The sequence below is a fragment of the Ranitomeya variabilis genome, chromosome 1, assembly GCF_051348905.1.
Source record: "Ranitomeya variabilis isolate aRanVar5 chromosome 1, aRanVar5.hap1, whole genome shotgun sequence".
NCBI classification, from domain to species: domain Eukaryota; kingdom Metazoa; phylum Chordata; class Amphibia; order Anura; family Dendrobatidae; genus Ranitomeya; species Ranitomeya variabilis.
The window spans coordinates 462282635-462306043 of record NC_135232.1 but is presented as its reverse complement, the minus strand read 5'-3'; positions in this window follow the sequence as shown (position 1 = coordinate 462306043).

Here is a 23409-nt window from a genome sequence, read left to right as displayed (position 1 = left end):
CAAAAGGACACCGGGGCTGAACGAACCGTCATCCGACCCGAACTGGCGGCCCCTGAAGAAATCATTCCGGGGAAAACCCTAACTGTCACTGGGATTGGGGGTATCAGCTGTCCCTTACCAATGGCCCAGGTTTATATTGATTGGGGTGCCGGGAGCGGGGTGAAGGAAGTGGGGCTAGCTGATAATTTGCCCACTGATGTTTTGTTGGGGACTGATTTGGGGAGGTTGGTTGCATACTACGTCTCTGACACCCCTCCCTAATCTGCTAATAATGGTAACGTTAACCCTGATGTTGATAATGATGATGATGGGAGATCGCATGTGTTACCTGACCATGCTTTATCTAGTAATGATGCATCTGATAACCATTTTTTTCCTAGGAGTGATGGTGAAAATGTTGTACCTGTGCCAACTGAATCTGATAATGATGTTTCTGTGAAAGTTGATGTGTCCATAGGTACAGGAGTGCTCAGCCATGTCGCTCTGTGGAGTGAGATGGCTGAGGAACCCCTAGCAGGGGCAAGTGTTAGTGCTACAGGAAATGGGGAGATACATGGGAACCGTGAGGAAGGTGATGCCATGCAATTGACCAGTGCCACCGAGGAAGGTAACTGGCCCATAAGTAGCAATGCTCCTGAGGTAATGGGGGTGGATGGGGAGGTAGAACCCATAGCAGCGTCGGCTGATGGTTCTGTAGAAACCCCCGGGGAGACAGCCTACGTAGCTGCTGTCACCCGCAGTCAGAGTGCCCGGAACGCAGATAACTGTCTGCCTCCCAGACCCTCCTCAGTCATCAGTGTGACTGAACCAGAGGTGGAACCAGAGCAGGTCCCAGAGGGTTCCCGTGGGGAAGGGACCCTGACGTCGCTTCTGGCTTCCCCTAGCCAGGAGTTTCAGGCCGCTCTGCACACAGATGCGAGCCTAGAGAGTTTGAGACAACTCGCCAAGACGACCATCTCCAAGACTGATAAGGAGATTGTGTTCTGGGAACGAGGAAGGTTGTACCGGGAGACAGTACCCAGAGAATCACAAAAGGAGTGGTTGAGGGAAAGACAGCTGGGCGTCCCGCAGCAATTCCGGGGTGAGTTGTTACGGATTGCCCATGAGATCCCGCTAGCTGGACACTTGGGGATCAGTAAAACAAAGGCCCGGCTGTCTCAACACTTCTATTGGCCTAAGATAGGGACAGATGTGTCAAACTACTGCCGCTCCTGTGTCACCTGTCAAAGAGTGGGGCAGGTGGGGCCTGCTCTTAAGGCTCCCCTTATCCCTTTGCCAGTGATAGAGGAGCCTTTCCAGAGGATCGCGGTGGACATTGTGGGCCCGCTGGCCGTCCCCAGCAGCTCTGGAAAGCGATATATCCTTACTGTGGTAGACTACGCTACTTGGTACCCAGAGGCAGTAGCTCTGTTGTCAACTAGGGCAGATAAGGTGGCGGATGCCCTGTTGGCTATCTTTGCACGTGTAGGATTTCCCAGGGAGATGCTCACTGATCAAGGGACCCAATTCATGTCTCGCTTAATGGAGGCTCTCTGTAAGAGAATGCAGGTGAAGCACCTGGTATTGAGTGCGTATCACCCACAGACCAATGACTTGTGTGAACGCTTCAATGGTACCCTCAAACAGATGCTACGCATGCTGGTTGAGACCCAAGGGCGCGACTGGGAGTGGTACCTCCCACACCTGCTATTCGCTTACCGAGAGGTTCCGCAGGCCTCGACGGGGTTCTCCCCCTTCGAGCTCCTGTACGGCAGGCGAGTCTGGGGACTGTTATGACCCCAATGGCAGAGGGTCTCAGGAATAATTGCTAAGTCTGCAAACACAGAAAACCAGCTCATAGGGCAGTGGTAACTGGGCTGACCATATATCTAATCCTAGCACCACAAATACCAGCAGCCGGGGAACGTGCCTACGTTGACTCTCCAGCCGGAGAACTAACTAACCCTAGAAGGGAAAAGAAAGACCTTTCTTGCCTCCAGAGAATAGACCCCAAAAGTTGGATACAAGCCCCCAACAAATAATAACGGTGAGGTAAGAGGAAAAGACAAACATAAGAATGAGCTAGGTATTTAGCAAAGAGAGGCCCACTAGCTAATAGCAGAATATAGAAAGATAACTTATATGGTCAGCAAAAACCCTATCAAAAATATCCACATTGGAAATTCAAGAACCCCCGAACCGTCTAACGGCCCAGGGGGAGAACACCAGCCCCCTAGAGCTTCCAGCAAGGTCAGGAATCACATTTAGTACAAGCTGGACAAAAATGAGAGCAAGCAAATAACCCAAAAAACAAAGAAGCAGGACTTAGCTTAAATTTTGCACGAACCAGGACCAGCAGATAGGAGCAAACAGAATGTGTCTGATTACAACGATGCCAGGCACTGGACTAAGGATCCAGGAGGTTTATATAGCAACACCCCTGAACTAACGACCCAGCTGGGTGCAAACTGAGGGAAGAAAATCCCAGAGTCATATCACTAGTAACCACAAGAGGGAGCCAAAAAGTCTAACTCACAACAGTACCCCCCCCTTAAGGAGGGGTCACCGAACCCTCACCAAGACCACCAGGGCGATCAGGATGAGCAGCGTGAAAGGCACGAACTAAATCGGCCGCATGCACATCAGAGGCAACCACCCAGGAATTATCCTCCTGACCATAGCCTTTCCACTTGACCAAATACTGAAGCCTCCGTCTGGAGAGACGAGAATCCAAGATCTTCTCAACCACGTACTCCAACTCGCCCTCAACCAACACCGGAGCAGGAGGCTCAGCAGAAGGAACCACAGGCACAACGTAGCGTCGCAATAAAGACCTATGGAACACGTTGTGAATGGCAAACGAAACCGGAAGATCCAAGCGAAAGGACACTGGATTAAGGATTTCCAATATCTTGTAAGGACTAGGGTTGAGCGAAACGGGTCGTTCATTTTCAAAAGTCGCCGACTTTTGGCTAAGTCGGCGTCTCATGAAACCCGATCCGACCCCTGTGCTTGTCGGCCATGCGGTACGCGACCTTCGCGCCAAAGTCGCGTTTCAATGACGCGAAAAGCGCCATTTCTCAGCCAATGAAGGTGAACGCAGAGTGTGGGCAGCGTAATGACATAGGTCCTGGTCCCCACCATCTTAGAGAAGGGCATTGCAGTGATTGGCTTGCTGTCTGTGGCGTCACAGGGGCTATAAAGGGGCGTTCCCGCCGACCGCCATCTTACTGCTGCTGATCTGAGCTTAGGGAGAGGTTGCTGCCGCTTCGTCAGAAGCAGGGATAGCGTTAGGCAGGGTCCACTAACCACCAAACCGCTTGTGCTGTAGCGATTTCCACTGTCCAACACCACTTTCGGTGTGCAGGGACACTGGAAGCTACATTTTTTTTTTTTCCCTCAGCGCTGTAGCTCATTGGGCTGCCCTAGAAGGCTCCGTGATAGCTGTATTGCTGTGTGTACGCCACTGTGCAAACCAACTGCTTTTTTCAAAGCACATATCCTCTTGTTCCTTCCTTTCTGCACAGCTATCTTTTTTGTTTGTCCACACTTTTTATTTAATTTGTGCATCAGTCCACTCCTATTGCTGCCTGCCATACCTGGCTTACATTACTGCAGGGAGATAGTAATTGTAGGACAGTCCCTGTTTTTTTTTTTTTTTGTGGAAGATTAAGATTGGCATTTCTGCTACAGTGCCATCCCTGTGTGTGCCATCTCTCACTGAGTGGGCCATAGAAAGCCTATTTATTTTTTTCCTTGATTTGTGTTCTAAAATCTACCTCAACACAAAAACACTACATCAATCAGTGGGAGAAAAATATTGGCCTCAGTCAGGGCTTGTGTGCCACTCCTGTGTGTGCCATCTCTCATTCAGTGGGCCATACAAAGCCTATTTATTTTTTTGTTTTTTTTAATATTATTGGGTTTCTAAAGTCTCCGTGAAAAAAAAAATACATAAAAAAACAGTGGGAGAGTAATATTGCCCTTTCAGCTTGTGTGCCAGTCTTGACTCCTGGGTGTGCCACCTCTCTCTCTCTAATTGTGGGCCATAGAAAGCCTATTTATTTTTTTGCTTTTTTTAATATTATTTGGTTTCTAAAGTCTCCCTGAAAAAAAAAAAAATACATAAAAAAACAGTGGGAGAGTAATATTGCCCTTTCAGCTTGTGTGCCAGTCTTGACTCCTGGGTGTGCCACCTCTCTCTCTCTAATTGTGGGCCATAGAAAGCCTATTTATTTTTTTGCTTTGTTTAATATTATTTGGTTTCTAAAGTCTCCCTGAAAAAAAAAAAAAAAACATAAAAAAACAGTGGGAGAGTAATATTGCCCTTTCAGCTTGTGTGCCAGTCTTGACTCCTGGGTGTGCCACCTCTCTCTCTCTAATTGTGGGCCATAGAAAGCCTATTTATTTTTTTGCTTTTTTTAATATTATTTGGTTTCTAAAGTCTCCCTGAAAAAAAAAATACATAAAAAAACAGTGGGAGAGTAATATTGCCCTTTCAGCTTGTGTGCCAGTCTTGACTCCTGGGTGTGCCACCTCTCTCTCTCTAATTGTGGGCCATAGAAAGCCTATTTATTTTTTTGCTTTGTTTAATATTATTTGGTTTCTAAAGTCTCCCTGAAAAAAAAAAAATACATAAAAAAACAGTGGGAGAGTAATATTGCCCTTTCAGCTTGTGTGCCAGTCTTGACTCCTGAGTGTGCCACCTCTCTCTCTCTAATTGTGGGCCATAGAAAGCCTATTTATTTTTTTGCTTTGTTTAATATTATTTGGTTTCTAAAGTCTCCCTGAAAAAAAAAAATACATAAAAAAACAGTGGGAGAGTAATATTGCCCTTTCAGCTTGTGTGCCAGTCTTGACTCCTGGGTGTGCCACCTCTCTCTCTCTAATTGTGGGCCATAGAAAGGCTATTTTATTTATTTATTTTTTTATTAGTATTTGGTTTCTAAATTGTCCCTGAAAAAAACATTTTATCTTATTTGGTTTCTAAAGTCTCCCTGAGAAAAAAAAAAAAAAATAGGTGGGAGAATAATATTGACATTAGTGCTTGAGTGACAGTCCTGCGTGTGTGTCATCTCTGTGATTTTGTGCCACAGAAAACAGAGTGTGTAACATTGTGCCTGATTTTCCTTGTGGTCTCACCAACCTGTTAAGGGATATAGAAATCATACTGAAGTTATAGCTCACCGTGTAAGTTGTTTGACAGCAACAAATAAAGTTACTTTGGTTAATTTTTTAAAACAATGAGGAAGTCTGGTGCAAGAGGTCGTGGCCGTGGGCGTTCATTGTCAGCTGGTAATGATGGTAGTGGTAGTGGAGCATCAGGTGGTCGTGGGGATAAAAATATTCCACCTAAGTCTGGAGCTGTGGAGCCAGTTTCGTCGTCTGGCTACACAAGGCCTCGAACGCTCTCTTTTCTGGGAGTAGGAAAAACGCTTTTAAAGCCGGAGCAGCAACAGCAAGTTTTGGCTTACATTGCAGACTCAGCCTCTAGCTCTTTTGCCTCCTCTTCTGAAACTGGTAAATGTAAAAGCAGCGCGTCGCTTGTGGATGTTCACGGTCAGGGACAAGTCGCTTCCTTGTCCTCCTCAGCAAAAACTACAACAAGAGAGAAGGATGCAGCAGGCGACACAACGGGTCACTCCATGGAGCTCTTTACACATACCGTCCCTGGCTTAGAAAGTGAAACACTTAACAGACCATGCCCATTACAAGTAGATTCTGACATGGAGTGCACTGATGCACAGCCACAGCCAGAGTACTATGCTGCTCCTTTGACTCAGACCACCACATTGCCCTCTCAGGGTACAGATCCACAATCAGACCCTGATGAGACTATGTTGCCCCGCCACGAACGCTATACCACAGACCGACACAGTGACACAGACGAAGTTGCACACGAGCTCGAAGAGGAGGTAATAGATGACCCGGTTGTTGACCCCGATTGGCAGCCATTGGGGGAACAGGGTGCAGGCAGCAGTAGTTCAGAAGCGGAGGTGGAGGAGGGGCCGCAGCAGGCATCAACATCGCAACAGGTTCCATCTGCCGGGCCCCTATCTGGCCCAAAACGCGTGTCAAAGCCAAAACCTGTTGGAGCACAGCGTTGCCATCCGGTTAAAGCTCAGTCTGCAATCCCTGAAAAGGGATCCGATGCTAGGAAGAGTGCAGTCTGGCATTTTTTTTAAACAACATCCAATTGATCAGCGCAAAGTCATCTGTCAAAAATGTTCTACTAGCTTAAGCAGAGGTCAGAATCTGAAAAGTCTCAATACTAGTTGCATGCATAGACACTTAACCACCATGCATTTTCAAGCCTGGACTAACTACCAAACGTCCCTTAAGGTTGTAGCACCCTCGGCCAATGAAGCTAGTCATCAACGCAACATCCCTTCCGTCACTGTAAGGCCACCATTTTCCGCACCACCGGCAGTATCTGTGCAGGTTTCTTTGCCAGCCAAAAGCAGTCAGGGTCAGGGAATCACCAGTTTTGTAGGCGGAAATATTGCATCTAGGGCACCGGCGGAAACAATACCGTCTCCAACCGTCTCTCAGTCTGCCATGTCCACCGGCACACCCGCAAGTTCCACGATCTCCATCTCTCCAGTTCAGCTCACACTACATGAGACTCTGGTTAGAAAAAGGAAGTACTTATCCTCGCATCCACGTACACAGGGTTTTAACGCCCACATAGCTAGACTAATCTCGTTAGAGATGATGCCCTACCGGTTAGTTGAAAGCGAAGCTTTCAAAGCCCTGATGGAGTACGCTGAACCACGATACGAGCTACCCAGTCGACACTTTTTTTCCAGAAAAGCCATCCCAGCCCTGCACCAGCATGTTAAACAGCGCATCGTCCATGCACTCAGGCAATCTGTGAGTACAAAGGTGCACCTGACTACAGATGCATGGACCAGTAGGCATGGCCAGGGACGTTATGTGTCCATCACGGCACACTGGGTGAATGTGGTGGATGCAGGGTCCACAGGGGACATCAATTTCGGGACAGTTGTGCCTAGCCCACGGTCTAGGAAACAGTTGGCTGTAGGCGTTCGCACCCCCTCCTCCTCCTCCTCCTGCAGAAGCTACAGCTCTTCCACAGACCGCAGTCGGCCAACCACTCCATCGGCAGATGACACTGTTGCACACCAGTTGTCCCATTATGGGCCAGATACTGGCAAGCGTCAGCAGGCTGCATTGGCTATGAAGTGTTTGGGCGACAACAGACACACCGCGGAAGTTCTGTCCGAGTTCTTGCAACAAGAAACGCAGTCGTGGCTGGGCACAGTAGATCTTGAGGCAGGCAAGGTAGTTAGTGATAACGGAAGGAATTTCATGGCTGCCATCTCCCTTTCCCAACTGAAACACATTCCTTGCCTGGCTCACACCTTAAACCTGGTGGTGCAGTGCTTATTGAAAACTTATCCTGGGTTCTCCGACCTGCTCCTCAAAGTGCGTGGACTTTGCTCACATATCCGACGTTCGCCTGTACACGCCAGCGGTATGCAGACCTATCAGCGGTCTTTGAACCTTCCCCAGCATCGCCTAATCATAGACGTTGCAACAAGGTGGAACTCAACACTGCACATGCTTCAGAGACTATGCCAACAGAGGCGGGCTGTTATGTTTTTGTGGGAGGATACACATACACGGGCAGGCAGTAGGATGGCAGACATGGAGTTGTCAGGTGTGCAGTGGTCGAAGATACCAGACATGTGTCAAGTCCTTCAGTGTTTTGAGGAATGCACACGGCTGGTTAGTGCAGACAACGCCGTAATAAGCATGAGCATCCCCCTAATGCGTCTGCTGATGCAAAGTTTGACGCACATAAAGGAGCAGGCGTCTGCACCAGAGGAAGAGGAAAGCCTTGATGACAGTCAGCCATTGTCTGGTCAGGGCAGTGTACAGGACGAGGTAGCGGGCGAAGAGGAGGTGGAGGACGAGGAGGATGATGGGGATGAGTATATTGTTAATGCGGAACCTTTCCCGGGGGCACTGGAAATTGGTTGCGTGTCAAGGCCGGGTTCTGGTTTTTTGAGGGACACAAGTGACGTAGATTTGCCTGCAACTGCCCCTCACCCAATCACAACCGGAGATTTGACAACTGGAACTTTGGCCCACATGGCGGATTATGCCTTACGTATCCTAAAAAGGGACACACGCATAACGAAAATGATGAATGATGACGATTACTGGTTGGCCTGCCTCCTTGATCCACGCTATAAAGGCAAATTGCAAAATATTATGCCACATGAGAACTTGGAACTAATATTAGCAACCAAACAATCAACTCTTGTTGACCGTTTGCTTCAGGCATTCCCAGCACACAGCGCACGTGATCGTTCTCACACGAGCTCAAGGGGGCAACAGACTAGGAGTGTTAGGGGTGCACACATCAGAAGTGGCGTTGGACAGAGGGGTTTTCTGACCAGGTTGTGGAGTGATTTTGCTATGACCGCAGACAGGACAGGTACTGCTGCATCAATTGAAAGTGACAGGAGACAACATTTGTCCAGTATGGTTACTAACTATTTTTCATCCCTTATCGATGTTCTCCCTCAACCGTCATTCCCATTTGATTACTGGGCATCAAAATTAGACACCTGGCCAGAATTGGCAGAATATGCATTGCAGGAGCTTGCTTGCCCGGCAGCAAGTGTCCTATCAGAAAGAGTATTCAGTGCTGCAGGTTCAATATTAACCGAAAAAAGGACTCGTCTGGCTACCCAAAATGTTGACGATCTAACATTCATTAAAATGAACCACAACTGGATTTCGAAATCTTTTGCCCCACCTTGCCCGGCCGACACCTAGCTTTCCTATGAAAAGCTCTTGCCTGTGGACTACTGTGAATTACTTTTCTAATGTCTAATTTGCTGCAGCTGATTGTCCAGCATACGACATGTTTACACCTCCCTAAATGGCCAAACTCCCCACACGGGGCCGTGGTATCGCGACTTGGCGCAAGCACCCGTGAGACTGCTGTTTGTCTGAAGAGGTGGGTGTACTCGCTTTTGGTCGACGGCATTGCTACTGGGTTCCTCATAGTACAATAAAGTGTCTCTGGCGGTGGTGGTGCGCACCCAACGTCAGACACACTGTTGTAACATGAGGGGCCTTGGGCCTGTAACGCCGGCCACAAGAGAGTTCACCCACCCCCAGGTCAAACATTGCTCTACCACTTCCACAGTTATCTCTCACACTTCCACCAATGTTAAGTCTATGCGCTGACATCCTTCCATACCTGCCACTGACAATACCATTGTGTTGACATGTATGATGGTACTTAACATAGTCAGGGGCAGTGTCCTCTATTTACCACAGTAAATACTTTGCGCAAAATTAGTAGGTCTGAAACAACGCAGAGGATCCCACCCCTGAACCTAATGATTGCACCCTTTAGTGTTTTTGTTTTGTTTTAATGCGAGACATTCACATTTAGTTGTTGTTTTGGACTACTAACTGGCAGACACTCATTACAATCGGCCTCCGTTGACCAGACCACTGCTGCCCGTGTACCCCTGTAACTAATAATAAAGTGCCTACAGCCAGCCCAATTTAATTATGTTAGGCCTTCGAAGCCTGTCTGCGGTCCCTCCTTCCACTAGGCCTCCACTGACCAGACCACTGCTGCCCGTGTACCCCTGGAACCAATTATAAAGTGCCTACAGCCAGCCCAATTTAATTATGTTAGGCCTTCGAAGCCTGTCTGCGGTCCCTCCTTCCACTAGGCCTCCACTGACCAGACCACTGCTGCCCGTGTACCCCTGTAACTAATAATAAAGTGCCTACAGCCAGCCCAATTTAATTATGTTAGGCCTTCGAAGCCTGTCTGCGGTCCCTCCTTCCACTAGGCCTCCAGTGACCAGACCACTGCTGCCCGTGTACCCCTGGAACCAATTATAAAGTGCCTACAGCCAGCCCAATTTAATTATGTTAGGCCTTCGAAGCCTGTCTGCGGTCCCTCCTTCCACTAGGCCTCCACTGACCAGACCACTGCTGCCCGTGTACCCCTGTAACTAATAATAAAGTGCCTACAGCCAGCCCAATTTAATTATGTTAGGCCTTCGAAGCCTGTCTGCGGTCCCTCCTTCCACTAGGCCTCCACTGACCAGACCACTGCTGCCCGTGTACCCCTGGAACCAATTATAAAGTGCCTACAGCCAGCCCAATTTAATTATGTTAGGCCTTCGAAGCCTGTCTGCGGTCCCTCCTTCCACTAGGCCTCCACTGACCAGACCACTGCTGCCCGTGTACCCCTGTAACTAATAATAAAGTGCCTACAGCCAGCCCAATTTAATTATGTTAGGCCTTCGAAGCCTGTCTGCGGTCCCTCCTTCCACTAGGCCTCCACTGACCAGACCACTGCTGCCCGTGTACCCCTGGAACCAATTATAAAGTGCCTACAGCCAGCCCAATTTAATTATGTTAGGCCTTCGAAGCCTGTCTGCGGTCCCTCCTTCCACTAGGCCTCCACTGACCAGACCACTGCTGCCCGTGTACCCCTGTAACTAATAATAAAGTGCCTACAGCCAGCCCAATTTAATTATGTTAGGCCTTCGAAGCCTGTCTGCGGTCCCTCCTTCCACTAGGCCTCCACTGACCAGACCACTGCTGCCCGTGTACCCCTGGAACCAATTATAAAGTGCCTACAGCCAGCCCAATTTAATTATGTTAGGCCTTCGAAGCCTGTCTGCGGTCCCTCCTTCCACTAGGCCTCCACTGACCAGACCACTGCTGCCCGTGTACCCCTGTAACTAATAATAAAGTGCCTACAGCCAGCCCAATTTAATTATGTTAGGCCTTCGAAGCCTGTCTGCGGTCCCTCCTTCCACTAGGCCTCCACTGACCAGACCACTGCTGCCCGTGTACCCCTGTAACTAATAATAAAGTGCCTACAGCCAGCCCAATTTAATTATGTTAGGCCTTCGAAGCCTGTCTGCGGTCCCTCCTTCCACTAGGCCTCCACTGACCAGACCACTGCTGCCCGTGTACCCCTGGAACCAATTATAAAGTGCCTACAGCCAGCCCAATTTAATTATGTTAGGCCTTCGAAGCCTGTCTGCGGTCCCTCCTTCCACTAGGCCTCCACTGACCAGACCACTGCTGCCCGTGTACCCCTGTAACTAATAATAAAGTGCCTACAGCCAGCCCAATTTAATTATGTTAGGCCTTCGAAGCCTGTCTGCGGTCCCTCCTTCCACTAGGCCTCCACTGACCAGACCACTGCTACCCGTGTACGCCTGTAACTAATAATAAAGTGCCTACAGCCAGCCCAATTTAATTATGTTAGGCCTTCGAAGCCTGTCTGCGGTCCCTCCTTCCACTAGGCCTCCACTGACCAGACCACTGCTGCCCGTGTACCCCTGTAACTAATAATAAAGTGCCTACAGCCAGCCCAATTTAATTATGTTAGGCCTTCGAAGCCTGTCTGCGGTCCCTCCTTCCACTAGGCCTCCACTGACCAGACCACTGCTGCCCGTGTACCCCTGTAACTAATAATAAATTGCCTACAGCCAGCCCAATTTAATTATGTTAGGCCTTCGAAGCCTGTCTGCGGTCCCTCCTTCCACTAGGCCTCCACTGACCAGACCACTGCTGCCCGTGTACCCCTGTAACTAATAATAAATTGCCTACAGCCAGCCCAATTTAATTATGTTAGGCCTTCGAAGCCTGTCTGCGGTCCCTCCTTCCACTAGGCCTCCACTGACCAGACCACTGCTGCCCGTGTACCCCTGTAACTAATAATAAAGTGCCTACAGCCAGCCCAATTTAATTATGTTAGGCCTTCGAAGCCTGTCTGCGGTCCCTCCTTCCACTAGGCCTCCACTGACCAGACCACTGCTGCCCGTGTACCCCTGGAACCAATTATAAAGTGCATAGAGCCTATTTTTTAATTTAATTTAATATTAATAAAGCCAGGATGAACTACGATATACCACGCTATAAGCTACCCAGTTGACAATTCTTTTGCGAGAAAAGCCATCCCACCCCTCCACCTGCATGTTAAAGACCGCATTGTCCTTGCATTCTGTCAATTTGTCAGTCCAAAGGTATACCTGACAACAGACACATGGACCTGTAGGCCTGGCCACGGAAGGTTACGTGTCCTTTGTGGCTCAATGGGTTAATGTATTGGATGCATGGTCCACACAGGGGACAGCCTGCAAAGTCTGTCTGCAGTCCCTAATTCAAGTTGGCCTCAAGTGAATAAAGCTGAGCTTCTACCTTCTGGCTCAGATTAACTGCTGTTTTTAAAAAAATTGGCTTTTCCGTCCTTCTAAAGGTGTCTGCCCCTGCCTGGTGTTGTCCTCAACTGAATAAAGCTGAGCTTCAACCTTCAGTTCCAAACATACAACAAAAAACTGGTACAATACAAAAAGTGGCCTCCAGCTACAAAAACTTTCTCCTACAAGTAGTTAACTGACAGTTTTTTTTCCAGTGAAAACACAGATATGGCATCCAACGAGTGTTGTCCTGTCTCGTCTTCTTTATATTATTGCCAAGAAGCTGCAACTGAATAAAGCTGTGCTTCAACCTTCAGTTCCAAATTACCATTTTTAAAAATGCAATTGGCTGTTCCGGCCTACTAAAGGTGTCTGTCTGCCCCTGCCTGGTGTTGTCCTCAACTGAATAAAGCTGAGCTTCAACCTTCAGTTCCAAATTACCATTTTTAAAAATGCAATTGGCTGTTCCGGCCTACTAAAGGTGTCTGTCTGCCCCTGCCTGGTGTTGTCCTCAACTGAATAAAGCTGAGCTTCAACCTTCAGTTCCAAACATACAACCAAAAACTGGTACAATACAAAAAGTGGCCTCCAGCTACAAAAACTTTCTCCTACAAGTAGTTAAATGACAGTTTTTTTTCCAGTGAAAACACAGATATGGCATCCAACGAGTGTTGTCCTGTCTCGTCTTCTTTATATTATTGCCAAGAAGCTGCAACTGAATAAAGCTGTGCTTCAACCTTCAGTTCCAAATTACCATTTTTAAAAATGCAATTGGCTGTTCCGGCCTACTAAAGGTGTCTGTCTGCCCCTGCCTGGTGTTGTCCTCAACTGAATAAAGCTGAGCTTCAACCTTCAGTTCCAAATTACCATTTTTAAAAATGCAATTGGCTGTTCCGGCCTACTAAAGGTGTCTGTCTGCCCCTGCCTGGTGTTGTCCTCAACTGAATAAAGCTGAGCTTCAACCTTCAGTTCCAAATTACCATTTTTAAAAATGCAATTGGCTGTTCCGGCCTACTAAAGGTGTCTGTCTGCCCCTGCCTGGTGTTGTCCTCAACTGAATAAAGCTGAGCTTCAACCTTCAGTTCCAAACATACAACCAAAAACTGGTACAATACAAAAAGTGGCCTCCAGCTACAAAAACTTTCTCCTACAAGTAGTTAAATGACAGGTTTTTTTCCAGTGAAAACACAGATATGGCATCCAACGAGTGTTGTCCTGTCTCGTCTTCTTTATATTATTGCCAAGAAGCTGCAACTGAATAAAGCTGTGCTTCAACCTTCAGTTCCAAATTACCATTTTTAAAAATGCAATTGGCTGTTCCGGCCTACTAAAGGTGTCTGTCTGCCCCTGCCTGGTGTTGTCCTCAACTGAATAAAGCTGAGCTTCAACCTTCAGTTCCAAATTACCATTTTTAAAAATGCAATTGGCTGTTCCGGCCTACTAAAGGTGTCTGTCTGCCCCTGCCTGGTGTTGTCCTCAACTGAATAAAGCTGAGCTTCAACCTTCAGTTCCAAACATACAACCAAAAACTGGTACAATACAAAAAGTGGCCTCCAGCTACAAAAACTTTCTCCTACAAGTAGTTAAATGACAGTTTTTTTTCCAGTGAAAACACAGATATGGCATCCAACGAGTGTTGTCCTGTCTCGTCTTCTTTATATTATTGCCAAGAAGCTGCAACTGAATAAAGCTGTGCTTCAACCTTCAGTTCCAAATTACCATTTTTAAAAATGCAATTGGCTGTTCCGGCCTACTAAAGGTGTCTGTCTGCCCCTGCCTGGTGTTGTCCTCAACTGAATAAAGCTGAGCTTCAACCTTCAGTTCCAAATTACCATTTTTAAAAATGCAATTGGCTGTTCCGGCCTACTAAAGGTGAATGTCTGCCCCTGCCTGGTGTTGTCCTCAACTGAATAAAGCTGAGCTTCTACCTTCTGTTCCAAATTACCATTTTTAAAAATGCAATTGGCTGTTCAGGCCTACTAAAGGTGTCTGTCTGCCCCTGCCTGGTGTTGTCCTCAACTGAATAAAGCTGAGCTTCAACCTTCAGTTCCAAATTACCATTTTTAAAAATGCAATTGGCTGTTCCGGCCTACTAAAGGGGTCTGCCCCTGCCTGGTGTTGTCCTCAACTGAATAAAGCTGAGCTTCTACCTTCTGCCTCTTACTAACTGCTGTTTTTAAAAAAAAATTGGCTGTTCCGGCCTACTAAAGGTGTCTGTCTGCCCCTGCCTGGTGTTGTCCTCAACTGAACAAAGCTGTGCTTCAACCTTCTGTTCCAAATTACCATTTTTAAAAATGCCATTGGCTGTTCCGGCCTACTAAAGGTGTCTGTCTGCCCCTGCCTGGTGTTGTCCTCAACTGAATAAAGCTGAGCTTCAACCTTCAGTTCCAAATTACCATTTTTAAAAATGCAATTGGCTGTTCCGGCCTACTTAAGGTGTCTGTCTGCCCCTGCCTGGTGTTGTCCTCAACTGAATAAAGCTGAGCTTCAACCTTCAGTTCCAAATTACCATTTTTAAAAATGCAATTGGCTGTTCCGGCCTACTAAAGGTGTCTGTCTGCCCCTGCCTGGTGTTGTCCTCAACTGAATAAAGCTGAGCTTCAACCTTCAGTTCCAAATTACCATTTTTAAAAATGCAATTGGCTGTTCCGGCCTACTAAAGGTGTCTGTCTGCCCCTGCCTGGTGTTGTCCTCAACTGAATAAAGCTGAGCTTCAACCTTCAGTTCCAAATTACCATTTTTAAAAATGCAATTGGCTGTTCCGGCCTACTAAAGGTGTCTGTCTGCCCCTGCCTGGTGTTGTCCTCAACTGAATAAAGCTGAGCTTCAACCTTCAGTTCCAAATTACCATTTTTAAAAATGCAATTGGCTGTTCCGGCCTACTAAAGGTGTCTGTCTGCCCCTGCCTGGTGTTGTCCTCAACTGAATAAAGCTGAGCTTCAACCTTCAGTTCCAAATTACCATTTTTAAAAATGCAATTGGCTGTTCCGGCCTACTAAAGGTGTCTGTCTGCCCCTGCCTGGTGTTGTCCTCAACTGAATAAAGCTGAGCTTCAACCTTCAGTTCCAAACATACAACCAAAAACTGGTACAATACAAAAAGTGGCCTCCAGCTACAAAAACTTTCTCCTACAAGTAGTTAAATGACAGGTTTTTTTCCAGTGAAAACACAGATATGGCATCCAACGAGTGTTGTCCTGTCTCGTCTTCTTTATATTATTGCCAAGAAGCTGCAACTGAATAAAGCTGTGCTTCAACCTTCAGTTCCAAATTACCATTTTTAAAAATGCAATTGGCTGTTCCGGCCTACTAAAGGTGTCTGTCTGCCCCTGCCTGGTGTTGTCCTCAACTGAATAAAGCTGAGCTTCAACCTTCAGTTCCAAATTACCATTTTTAAAAATGCAATTGGCTGTTCCGGCCTACTAAAGGTGTCTGTCTGCCCCTGCCTGGTGTTGTCCTCAACTGAATAAAGCTGAGCTTCAACCTTCAGTTCCAAACATACAACCAAAAACTGGTACAATACAAAAAGTGGCCTCCAGCTACAAAAACTTTCTCCTACAAGTAGTTAAATGAGTTTTTTTTCCAGTGAAAACACAGATATGGCATCCAACGAGTGTTGTCCTGTCTCGTCTTCTTTATATTATTGCCAAGAAGCTGCAACTGAATAAAGCTGAGCTTCAACCTTCAGTTCCAAATTACCATTTTTAAAAATGCAATTGGCTGTTCCGGCCTACTAAAGGTGTCTGTCTGCCCCTGCCTGGTGTTGTCCTCAACTGAATAAAGCTGAGCTTCAACCTTCAGTTCCAAATTACCATTTTTAAAAATGCAATTGGCTGTTCCGGCCTACTAAAGGTGAATGTCTGCCCCTGCCTGGTGTTGTCCTCAACTGAATAAAGCTGAGCTTCAACCTTCTGTTCCAAATTACCATTTTTAAAAATGCAATTGGCTGTTCCGGCCTACTAAAGGTGTCTGTCTGCCCCTGCCTGGTGTTGTCCTCAACTGAATAAAGCTGAGCTTCAACCTTCAGTTCCAAATTACCATTTTTAAAAATGCAATTGGCTGTTCCGGCCTACTAAAGGGGTCTGCCCCTGCCTGGTGTTGTCCTCAACTGAATAAAGCTGAGCTTCAACCTTCAGTTCCAAACATACAACCAAAAATTGGTACAATACAAAAAGTGGCCTCCAGCTACAAAAACTTTCTCCTACAAGTAGTTAAATGACAGTTTTTTTTCCAGTGAAAACACAGATATGGCATCCAACGAGTGTTGTCCTGTCTCGTCTTCTTTATATTATTGCCAAGAAGCTGCAACTGAATAAAGCTGTGCTTCAACCTTCAGTTCCAAATTACCATTTTTAAAAATGCAATTGGCTGTTCCGGCCTACTAAAGGTGTCTGTCTGCCCCTGCCTGGTGTTGTCCTCAACTGAATAAAGCTGAGCTTCAACCTTCAGTTCCAAATTACCATTTTTAAAAATGCAATTGGCTGTTCCGGCCTACTAAAGGTGTCTGTCTGCCCCTGCCTGGTGTTGTCCTCAACTGAATAAAGCTGAGCTTCAACCTTCAGTTCCAAACATACAACCAAAAACTGGTACAATACAAAAAGTGGCCTCCAGCTACAAAAACTTTCTCCTACAAGTAGTTAACTGACAGTTTTTTTTCCAGTGAAAACACAGATATGGCATCCAACGAGTGTTGTCCTGTCTCGTCTTCTTTATATTATTGCCAAGAAGCTGCAACTGAATAAAAGCTGTGCTTCAACCTTCAGTTCCAAATTACCATTTTTAAAAATGCAATTGGCTGTTCCGGCCTACTAAAGGTGTCTGTCTGCCCCTGCCTGGTGTTGTCCTCAACTGAATAAAGCTGAGCTTCAACCTTCAGTTCCAAATTACCATTTTTAAAAATGCAATTGGCTGTTCCGGCCTACTAAAGGTGAATGTCTGCCCCTGCCTGGTGTTGTCCTCAACTGAATAAAGCTGAGCTTCTACCTTCTGTTCCAAATTACCATTTTTAAAAATGCAATTGGCTGTTCCGGCCTACTAAAGGTGTCTGTCTGCCCCTGCCTGGTGTTGTCCTCAACTGAATAAAGCTGAGCTTCAACCTTCAGTTCCAAATTACCATTTTTAAAAATGCAATTGGCTGTTCTGGCCTACTAAAGGGGTCTGCCCCTGCCTGGTGTTGTCCTCAACTGAATAAAGCTGAGCTTCTACCTTCTGCCTCTTACTAACTGCTGTTTTTTAAAAAAAATTGGCTGTTCCGGCCTACTAAAGGTGTCTGTCTGCCCCTGCCTGGTGTTGTCCTCAACTGAACAAAGCTGTGCTTCAACCTTCTGTTCCAAATTACCATTTTTAAAAATGCCATTGGCTGTTCCGGCCTACTAAAGGTGTCTGTCTGCCCCTGCTTGGTGTTGTCCTCAACTGAATAAAGCTGAGCTTCAACCTTCAGTTCCAAATTACCATTTTTAAAAATGCAATTGGCTGTTCCGGCCTACTAAAGGTGTCTGTCTGCCCCTGCCTGGTGTTGTCCTCAACTGAATAAAGCTGAGCTTCAACCTTCAGTTCCAAATTACCATTTTTAAAAATGCAATTGGCTGTTCCGGCCTACTAAAGGTGTCTGTCTGCCCCTGCCTGGTGTTGTCCTCAACTGAATAAAGCTGAGCTTCAACCTTCAGTTCCAAATTACCATTTTTAAAAATGCAATTGGCTGTTCCGGCCTACTAAAGGTGTCTGTCTGCCCCTGCCTGGTGTTGTCCTCAACTGAATAAAGCTGAGCTTCAACCTTCAGTTCCAAATTACCATTTTTAAAAATGCAATTGGCTGTTCCGGCCTACTAAAGGGGTCTGCCCCTGCCTGGTGTTGTCCTCAACTGAATAAAGCTGAGCTTCTACCTTCTGCCTCTTACTAACTGCTGTTTTTTAAAAAAATTGGCTGTTCCGGCCTACTAAAGGTGTCTGTCTGCCCCTGTCTGGTGTCCTCAACTGAACAAAGCTGAGCTTCCACATTCTGGCTTTCGCCCTATACTATCAGATATTAAACTGCATTTGGCCTACTAGTGTGGTTAGGCCCTTGAAACAGTGTCTGCTGCTCTTGGGTTTGCTACTCCACTGAACAAAGCAATGCCGCCTGTTTAGTCCTGTTACCCATTTTGAACTGCATTTAGCCTACTTTATTCTTTGGCCCTATATCTGTTTCCTCCTCATCCTGCCCATTGCCCAGCCACTGCTAGATGAGTCTGCTGGTACATTGACCTAGACCACTACATTCCCCTTATACTCTACACAGCCAGAATCTGACCCTGCTGAAAGTAAGGTTCCCCTTCCCGCATGTTATACCACCTTACACAGGGACAGAGAGGAAGGTGCAGATGAAAGTGCAGGTTCCTTCATCAGGTGGGGGGGCATACTCGTTGGCGACGTCACTGGCACAGGGCCCCTCAGAGTACGCAAAAGTGTCGCTGCTGGTGGGAGGCGCCCCCGCCATGCAAACACACCGCTGTACTTTGAGGGGCCCTGTGCCAGTGCCAATGCGAACGAGTGGGCCCCCCCTGCTTGCTCAGGATCACAGCACTTGCAACGTTGAAATACTTACCTTTCCCTGCAACACCGCCGTGACGTAGTCCGCATTTCCTGGGCCCACGAAAAACTTGAGCCAGCCCTACTCCCCCCACAACTTTTGCCAAATGACCCCCAATTCCCTATGCCCAACTATTATTATAAAGTTAATTAAGATTGACAAGCTTCAGAAACAAGAATGGATGTTTTTGGCATTAAAATGGGCACTGTAGGTGTTTTCCTGGCCTCCACTCACTGCCGACTATGCTTCCCCATTGACTTGCATTGGGTTTCGTGTTTCGGTCGATCCCCGACTTTTAGCGATAATCGGCCGACTGCACTCGACTCGACTCTGGACAAAATCGGGTTTCACAAAACCCGACTCGATCTTAAAAAAATGAAAGTCGCTCAACTCTAGTAAGGACCGATGAAGCGAGGCTTAAATTTAGGAGAGGAGACCTTCATAGGAACAAATCGAGAAGACAGCCACACCAAATCCCCAACACGAAGTCGGGGACCCACACCGCGGCGGCGGTTGGCAAAACGCTGAGCCTTCTCCTGTGACAATTTTAAGTTGTCCACCACATGATTCCAGATCTGCTGCAACCTATCCACCACAGAATCTACCCCAGGACAGTAAGAAGGCTCCACATGTCCCGAGGAAAAACGAGGATGGAAACCAGAGTTGCAGGAAAATGGCGAAACCAAAGTAGCGGAACTAACCCGATTATTAAGGGCAAACTCAGCCAACGGCAAGAAGGTCACCCAATCATCCTGATCTGCCGAAACAAAACACCTCAAATAAGCCTCCAGAGTCTGATTAGTTCGCTCCGTTTGTCCATTAGTCTGAGGATGAAAGGCAGACGAAAACGACAAATCAATGCCCATCCTAGCACAAAAGGATCGCCAGAACCTGGAAACAAACTGGGATCCTCTGTCAGACACAATATTCTCAGGAATGCCGTGTAAACGAACCACATTCTGAAGGAACACAGGAACCAGATCGGAAGAGGAAGGCAGCTTAGGCAAAGGCACCAAATGGACCATTTTCGAGAAGCGATCACATACCACCCAGATGACAGACATACCCTGAGACACCGGGAGATCAGAAATGAAATCCATGGAAATGTGTGTCCAAGGCCTCTTTGGGACAGGCAAGGGCAAGAGCAACCCGCTGGCACGAGAACAGCAAGGCTTAGCTCGAGCACAAGTCCCACAGGACTGCACAAATGACCGCACATCCCGTGACAAGGAAGGCCACCAAAAGGACCTAGCCACCAGATCTCTGGTGCCAAAAATTCCCGGATGACCTGCCAACACCGAGGAATGAACCTCGGAAATGACTCTGCTGGTCCACTTATCAGGAACAAACAGTCTGTCAGGTGGACAAGAGTCAGGTCTACCAGCCTGAAATCTCTGCAACACGCGTCGCAAATCAGGAGAAATGGCTGACAAAATAACTCCCTCTTTAAGAATACCAACAGGTTCTGCGACTCCAGGAGAGTCAGGCACAAAGCTCCTTGAAAGAGCATCAGCCTTCACATTCTTTGAACCTGGTAAATACGAGACCACAAAGTCAAAACGGGAGAAAAACAATGACCAGCGGGCCTGTCTAGGATTCAGGCGTTTAGCAGACTCGAGATACATCAAATTTTTGTGATCAGTCAAGACCACCACACGATGCTTAGCACCCTCGAGCCAATGACGCCACTCCTCAAATGCCCACTTCATGGCCAGTAACTCCCGATTGCCAACATCATAATTCCGCTCAGCAGGCGAAAACTTCCTAGAGAAGAAAGCACATGGTCTCATTACCGAGCAACCAGGGCATCTCTGTGACAAAACGGCCCCTGCCCCAATATCAGAAGCATCCACTTTGACCTGAAAGGGAAGTGAGACATCAGGCTGGCACAAAACAGGCGCCGAAGTAAACCGGCGCTTCAACTCTTGGAACGCCTCCACGGCTGCAGGAGCCCAGTTAGCAACATCAGAACCTTTCTTGGTCATATCCGTCAAAGGTTTAACAATGCTAGAAAAATTAGCGATAAAACGACGTTAGAAGTTAGCAAAACCCAAGAACTTCTGAAGACTCTTAACTGACGTGGGTTGAGTCCACTCATGAATAGCTCGGACCTTGACTGGGTCCATCTCCACAGCAGAAGGGGGAAAAATAAACCCCAAAAAGGGAACCTTCTGTACTCCAAAGAGACACTTTGAGCCTTTAACAAACAAAGCATTCTCACGCAAAACCTGAAACACCATCCTGACCTGCTCCACATGTGAGTCCCAATCTTCAGAGAAAACCAGAATATCATCCAGATAAACAATCATAAATTTATCCAGATACTTCCGGAAAATATCATGCATAAAGGACTGAAACACTGAGGGAGCATTAGAGAGCCCAAAAGGCATCACCAAGTACTCAAAATGACCTTCGGGCGTATTAAATGCAGTCTTCCATTCATCTCCTTGCTTAATGCGCACAAGGTTGTACGCACCACGAAGATCTATCTTGGTGAACCACTTGGCACCTTTAATCCGGGCAAACAAGTCCGACAACAGAGGCAAAGGATACTGAAATTTAACAGTGATTTTATTCAGAAGCCGATAGTCAATACAAGGTCTCAAAGATCCGTCCTTCTTGGCCACAAAAAAGAATCCCGCACCAAGAGGGGAAGAGGAAGGACGGATATGCCCCTTCTCCAGAGACTCCTTGATATACGAACGCATTGCGGCATGCTCAGGTACAGACAGATTAAATAATCTTCCCTTGGGAAATTTACTACCTGGAATCAAATCTATGGCGCAGTCACAGTCCCTATGAGGAGGCAGAGCACTGGATCTGGACTCGCTGAATACATCCTGATAATCAGACAAATACTCAGGAACTTCCGAAGGAGTAGAGGAAGCAATAGACACCGGCGGGGAATCAGCATGAATTCCCTGACAGCCCCAACTTGACACAGACATTGCCTTCCAATCCAAGACTGGATTGTGGGTCTGTAACCATGGCAGACCCAAAACGACCAAATCATGCATTTTATGCAGAACAAGAAAACGAATCACCTCCCGATGTTCAGGAGTCATGCACATGGTCACCTGCGTCCAAAACTGCGGTTTATTTTCCGCCAATGGCGTAGCATCAATACCTCTAAGAGGAATAGGATTTACCAACAGTTCAAGAACAAAACCACAGCGCTTGGCAAATGACAGATCCATAAGACTCAGGGCAGCACCTGAATCCACAAACGCCATAACAGGGTAAGAAGACAAAGAGCAAATCAAAGTCACAGACAAAATAAATTTAGGTTGCAAATTACCAATGGCGACAGGACTAACAACCCTTGTTAGACGTCTAGAGCATGCTGATATAACATGTGTAGAATCACCACAGTAAAAACACAACCCATTCTGACGTCTATGATTTTTCCGCTCATTTCTAGTCTGAATTCTATCACATTGCATTAAATCAGGTGTTTGTTCAGACAACACCTCCAGAGGATTAGCGGTTTTGCGCTCCTGCAAACGCCGGTCAATTTGAATAGCCAGCGTCATAAAATCATTCAGATTTGTAGGAATGGGGAAACCCACCATCACATTTTTAATGGCCTCAGAAAGGCCATTTCTGAAATTTGCGGCCAGAGCACACTCATTCCACTGAGTAAGCACGGACCATTTCCGAAATTTTTGGCAATACACTTCAGCTTCATCCTGGCCCTGAGAAATAGCCAGCAAGGCTTTTTCTGCCTGAATTTCAAGATTGGGTTCCTCGTAAAGCAATCCGAGCGCCAGAAAAAACGCATCAATATTTGCCAATGCCGGATCTCCCGGCGCTAGAGAGAAAGCCCAATCCTGAGGGTCGCCCCGTAAAAAAGAAATAACAATTTTAACTTGCTGAGCTGAATCTCCAGATGAACGGGGTCTCAGAGAAAGAAACAATTTACAATTACTCTTGAAATTCCTAAACCTAAATCGGTCTCCAGAAAATAATTCCGGAATAGGTAGTTTAGGTTCAGACATAGGACTACTGGTAACAAAATCTTGTATGCCCTGCACACGAGCTGCCAGCTGGTTTTCACTTGTAATCAAGGTCTGGACATTCATGTCTGCAGCAAGCACAAGCCACTCAAAGGTAAAGGGGAGGAAGAGAGGAAAGAAAAAAAAAAAAAACTCAGAATTTCCTTTCTTATTATCCCACTTCTGCAATGCATTAAACATTCAATGTTGGCCTGGCATACTGTTATGACCCCAATGGCAGAGGGTCTCAGGAATAATTGCTAAGTCTGCAAACACAGAAAACCAGCTCATAGGGCAGTGGTAACTGGGCTGACCATATATCTAATCCTAGCACCACAAATACCAGCAGCCGGGGAACGTGCCTACGTTGATTCTAGACGTCTCGCGCCAGCCGGAGAACTAACTAACCCTAGAAGGGAAAAGAAAGACCTTTCTTGCCTCCAGAGAATAGACCCCAAAAGTTGGATACAAGCCCCCAACAAATAATAACGGTGAGGTAAGAGGAAAAGACAAACATAAGAATGAGCTAGGTATTTAGCAAAGAGAGGCCCACTAGCTAATAGCAGAATATAGAAAGATAACTTATATGGTCAGCAAAAACCCTATCAAAAATATCCACATTGGAAATTCAAGAACCCCCGAACC